The 6,000-nt window shown below is 42.8% G+C and overlaps 1 protein-coding gene across 1 annotated transcript in view; it reads left to right on the top strand.

Annotated features, from left to right (window-relative positions):
• The first annotated feature begins 274 nt into the window (after positions 1-274).
• Positions 275-6,000, top strand: part of cntn4 (contactin 4) — a 173,623-nt gene continuing 167,897 nt past the window's right edge. Inside the window, exon 1 of the mRNA XM_030729479.1 lies at positions 275-716. The gene's annotated coding sequence lies outside the window, so the exon portion shown is untranslated. The remainder of the gene's footprint in view (positions 717-6,000) is intronic.

Raw genomic sequence — 6,000 nt, 5'->3', positions numbered from 1 at the left:
TTATATGGGCTGTTTACCAGAGTATAACAAGGAGGTCAAAACGTTCCCCATTCTATCCATCGACAAGCCAGACTCCCTGGGCATCCCAACAGGAGGAAGAGTGGGAGAAGGTGAGAAAAAAGTAGTAGTAGTAGGGGGGAGACGGTGTCTGTTCCGCTTGGATGGCCGAAACGGTGAGGAGGCTGGTCGGTAGGGGAGACAGAGAAGACAGCGCGCTCTCTCCCTTTTCTCTTCCTTTTTTTTTTTTTTTTTTTTTTGGCTTTCTACTCCACCGCGTGTGCGTGCGTTCCGTTCCGTTCCAGCACGGTTCGAGTAGGGAGGAAGGGAGGGAGGGGAGACTTGACGCATCGGAGTGAGCGAGCAGCACACTGAGGCTTCACTTTCCAATATGCAGCCCGCGAGACGCCACGCCGTCAGCTACTTGTGCTACTGACACTCAGAGACAGAGAGAGAGAGAGAGAGAGAGAGAGGGGCAGGGATGGAGACACAGTAGTGCCGCACAGATGAGAGCAGCGCAGCGCAGCTTATGAATGTAGTGATACACAAAAGAAGGGAGCAGCGTCTTTTGCGCACAAGTCAGACGGAGAGGCTATTTTTGGCCGGGAGCGTCGCCGCGACTCGACAGTGATGTCTGTGTGCACACTTTTGTTTAGTAACAAAATACGGATTAATCTGTGGCCGTGAATTCTTTGGACATATTACTTCTGCGAGGAAAGGTAAGATTATGATTAATAGAAGTAGTAGCAGTAGTAGTAGTAGTAGTAGTAGTAGTGGTGGTGGTGGTAGTAGTAGTAATAGTAATACTACAAGTAGTAGTGTATTCTTTTTCACATGGTTACTTCAGCATTTGTCAAGTTAAATCTCCGTCAGCTCAGCTGCTGAGCTGTCAGCGGCAGCTCAGAAACAAACAGATCCCAGTCTACGACCCAACTTTCCCCAGATTACATTCAAATCTTAACGCAGTGTTACAGGATGCAGCGGGCGGGATTTGCCTTCTCTGAATTTCACCCTGTGCTGATCTCATTTGCCTGTCTACTTTGTTGTGGGACTATCATGGTGGAAGCAAAAGTAATCTGCGAGTGTGTGTGAGCGCCTCTCCGATCAGTGCAGATGTTTAGTAATCCTCCAGCGTTGACCCTCCCTTCAATAATCCCTGCGGATTTTGCTGATTACGCCGCCGCCTCCGCTGCTGCTGCTGCTGCTGCTGACCACCTACGGCGGCCCCAGGAATCCGTCTAAGTACTAAATACAGCGAAATTAAGGACTTCTTGGACTTCTTCTGCTAATACAGCATGTATACATCTTCTTAGAATCAGCTTTGAATAGGGGCAGGTACACCCACTTTAATTGACGCACCTTTAGGATTTCAAGAAAAGTGACCACAAACCCTGATGTTTTCAGTCTGATTTCTTTCATCTGTGCACTTTGTTGTCTCATGATGCAGATCAGAGTGAATCAGCCTTCATGTCACTGTATCACTACTCTAATGGTGTCAATCAGTGCATCTGTCAGTCAGTACATAAGCTGTCTGTGGCTCGCCTGTGCTGGGCCTGAAAGTCTAACGGCCAGCAAATGCCATATAAGCCTAGTTTAATATGTCTAATAGATGTGAGCATCTGTGCGTTTTCAGCACATCCGACATGCCAGACTGAAACTGCTTCTCTAAATGATAACTGAAAGGGATTCTATTAGAGTTTTCTATCCCCCAAAACATGAAAATAAGCCGGGCACACTGAGGAGGAAATGTGTCAGTGTAATTATAACACCAGGCAGTGGCAGCCCATGTGCTGCACATGAGCATCAATCTGCCTGGCGTACCTACATTGTTCATTCAGCATTAGGTTTTATGTCTTACGGAGCAGCTCCAGTGGCTCCCTGTGTGTAATCTGTTGCATAGCATTTGACAAGAGCTGAACTTATTCTAAAGGTCAGCAGCGAGAAAAGGAGAAATACTTCACTTCAAAAGGGTTCAGGATTGAGCATTACTCCTCAGCTCGGTCTTATTTCTTGAACAGCAGTGCACGATATCGCCTCAAAACCCCAAAACAAGAGAGCAGAGACTCTCTTGAGATCTGAGCATAAATATTTAAGATAGTTAAAAATGGGCTGTGGATGGAAGGGGGTAGATTGTGCATGTAATTTAACTACCAAATGACCAAAAACCTTTCATACAAAAGATGCATAATTATGCAGAGGCAAACTGAAGCACGATTAGCAGCCCGTTTGGCTTTGGCTCATGATACACAAATGTTAATGATAATTGCTGCGTTTGACTGATATGGTTTGCTTGATGCGGCCAAGGCAGTCCAGACTTTAATGGTTGGCGGTGGCATGGAAGCCAACAAGTCTGTCAGGACTGACAGGGCGCAGAAGTGACATTAAAAATACCCCGGGATAGGTGCATTTAGAACCCTGCCATAAAAATTTTATTGCACGGTTTCCTCAGGAAAGTATCAAGAAAGAAATGTGTCATCAAGGTCATTTTTATTTCATGCCTCTTCAGGAAAACTAGCCGAGGGAAGAGAAGACAAAGAGAATGTGTGGGTCTGGATGTGTGCAAGATATGTTGGTGATCTCTTCATGCTGACTTCTTTTTGTCACAGCACGTCCTGGAAGTACTGACGTTACATCTGCTGGAGTCTCTCTAAGAGGCAGAAGCTGGGTGGGAGTTAGTTAGGTCAAGCGTAATGAGACTTGTTGCTTGCTCCTACACTTCGCTTACACCTCTTACATCTGTTGCTATGAGTCTGTAGTGACGTATTGCTGTTGATGAACACGATGCAAAACACGACTTCTAAGTTCTGCAGAGTTGTATTTTCCAGCCTTTATTTCAAAGCTGTAGCCACTGTAGCAGTAGCCTTCTCTTACTTATATTTTGAGGTCTTTGATGTGCTAACATACGCTGTGGAGTGAGTTAATCAGTCTACAGAAAATTACTATTTTGATTATCAGTTACCTGCTTGAGTCTCCTGCAACAATGCAGAAAATTCTCAGGTATCATCTTCTCTTATTTTTCTTAGATTTCATAGAGCAAATAAACCTCAAAATAAGCTGCAGATGAGCACTAAATTTAATAATTGTCAGCTGAAGCTGTAATACAAAAAAAAAAAAAAGTTATAATTTAGTGGAGCAGAATCCTTAATGGGGTCCTGACTTTTCCATTTTGAGAACCAGTGCTGCTGAGTTTCAGTCGTTTGGCCTCTTTCTAATAGACAGCGTAATATTTGTTCCAGCTACTTGCAGCTGCCCTGCTGATCAGATTAAACTCGCTCTTTGCATGTATACACAGTAACAAATAGCAAATAAAAACAAATGCCTGGTGTCAGTTGTTTAGCATGGCTGCTTTTCAGATTCACTCGGCTGGATTTTCAAAGCAAACAGCACCGTGAGATTTTCCACGGCACCATAATGGAAACCCCTGATAGGCCCCTGATACCACTTTACCACAGCGCCGTGTGGTTTTATGTATGCCATGCATTGCTTGTTTGGAATAATAGAGTTGTTTGACAAGCAGAGCTGCGAAAAAACAAAACAAAAAAAAAACTCTTGCCTTTCAAACAACATCCTGGAAAATTACATGTTTATTTCTCAGCCAAACTCTTAAAAAGGTACGAGAGTTCTGATTAGGCTCAATTCCAGGAGTGTGAGCGCACCATCGAGCAGATACTGAAAAGATGAATTCTGTTTTCACTTCGGGAAAGTGAAAGCGCTGTAGTCAGCACAGAATGAAAGAAAAGGCGGAGCTCAAAGTGAGGCTAGCTCGCACAGTTTTGTGCATTTTGTTCTTCTTTAAAAAAACAACAAAAAAAAAATCAATTATTGCCAAAAAAAAAAAAAAAAAAAAAACCTCCCCCAAAGCAGCGTCTCTAAATGAGTCGCCTTCAGTTTGAGGTTTTCCTGCACACCACATGCTGTTTCATTTCATCCGCATGCACTTACATGTAAAATCTGCCACCCACCGCTGATTTTAGCCAAAGCAAATTCATGAATAAGTCTTTGGTGTGTTTTTACACACCAAAACACACACCACCATCACCTTTCGTACAACTGCACGCACACTTCTGTGAGCGTGTGCCGTGAGCCCTTAGTTGTAGGACTAAGCACACTTGAGTACAAAGCAGAGCTCTTCATTAACGTTAACCGTCCCATCTCTGTGTTCATTCTTGATAATTTAATTTTACAAAATCTTCCAAGAAGGCTCCGTGACACGGCTTATGCTCCTGCTCCATTTATTCGGCCTCATTGGTTCTGTAAATGCCCTATTTGTAATCCAGTCATATTAGAATAATTTCCCTGGTTTGGCGATGCTTTATGATGATCTGTCACTTCTAGGGCTCCGGTTTCAAGGCACCGTACTCCTCTGGGGTGACTCTTCACAGACTGTCTGCGCCAGCAATGCTTCCTAGTTCAAACATTGTTGCGCACTGCCTCTCCTTGGGAATGGCTTTAATTGAGTGCTTAATAAGAGCAACGCCACACAGCAACCAACTTCAGTGGGGGGGGGGGGGGGGGGGGGGGGGGGATCTAAGCACTGGGAACGTTGCATTATTAAACGTACTTATATAAGGCCTGCAAACATCTTCTTTCAAGCAATCTTGGGATGAAGCCAGCTTTGCGATTCTTCTTGATGATACACCTCTCTTGAAAGTGGGCTTGCTTTTTAGCAAAGAGCCACACAAGCACTCAGAGGGATATTGTGCTCCTCTGGGTGTGGCTGTTGTGTGAGAGACAGCGGTCCTCGCTGATTTAGTGTAAGCACTTGATAAAAACTGTGCTCCCCACAGGGTGTTGCTGTTTTGTTTGAATCAAGATGAAAGGATGCAGCAGAGCAGCTGGTATGACTCAAACGAATGCAACAAATATACCCAAAACAATGTGTCGCTTTTTATCGATTGACTGAGTTTGTTTCTGTGGGTAGGAAGACGCTGACGGAAACCAAATGGCTTATCTTGGACTGCAGCAGTTACATATTGCAGTTTTGTAAACATTCTCCTTAATTATCTTTTTCTTTTTACATCCCTTTAAATGTTTACGCAAGGAAAACAGGTCTCAGCTCACGCACTGCCCTGTGAAAAGTTGTATTTTCATGTGGCATTATACCATGATTTGCATTACACAAGATCTTCCAAATAGCAATTACACACAAGATTTCATATAAAAGGCCTCGCACGCCGAATCAGGCATTAGAATGGTTTGTAATCTCCATTATAAATCATCACAGTGTGTGTTGATTATGTTCAAAGAACTGCGCTATTTTGAGTGGGAAAAGAGGATAAAAGTTGTTAATGATGGTAAAATAGTGAGATCATATTAGGAATTTCTGATTTATTTAAACTGATCTTTTATTTATTCTTATTTAAAAAAGGCAAACATGAGACACAGTGAATTATGCTTCTTTTGGAAATTGGTCCTGGCATCTACAGTGACATTTTGACTGAATAGCTAAGCATTTGTTGCGTCTATTCATACAGTCCAAAGGTTTGAGATGTGCTGAACAAATCTGACACAAAGGTGAGTTTTATTGTTACTATGAGCCACGCTGTCGGGTGCGCACACTTGTATAATTTGTAGCTCTGGATTGACCTTTAAAGGGTTTGAACTCAGCTTGGGCTTGGCACCGTCTCAGTTCTAGTCAGTTTTAACTATTGGCCAACCTACTAGTCAAACTTCAGCAAGTTTGATACTAAATTGCTTAAAGCGTTTAATCATTTTGGTGGTTTTTCACTCTCATTTTTAACCGCTGAAGAAATAAGTTCTTGTTTAATGGAGGTAAACTAACTCACCGAGTATAACAGAAGTTGTGATCAAATATATTGCAATATAGTGAAAATAAGGTTTGATTGAAATCTTCCAAAAGCACCAGATATTCATGGATGTTGTTTTGTGGGCTTGATCTCTTCAGTCAGTCAGGCGTCCTTTTAGGTCTAAATTTGGTTGAAAAGTGAAAAGGCTTTTTTTTTCAGGCTGTTACAAAGGTGTGAATTCAGCCCTATTTCAGTA

The sequence above is a fragment of the Archocentrus centrarchus genome, chromosome 5 (assembly GCF_007364275.1).
Source record: "Archocentrus centrarchus isolate MPI-CPG fArcCen1 chromosome 5, fArcCen1, whole genome shotgun sequence".
Classification (NCBI taxonomy): domain Eukaryota; kingdom Metazoa; phylum Chordata; class Actinopteri; order Cichliformes; family Cichlidae; genus Archocentrus; species Archocentrus centrarchus.
The sequence above is the reverse complement of the archived record's forward strand: the minus strand, read 5'-3'. Positions and strand labels throughout refer to the sequence as shown.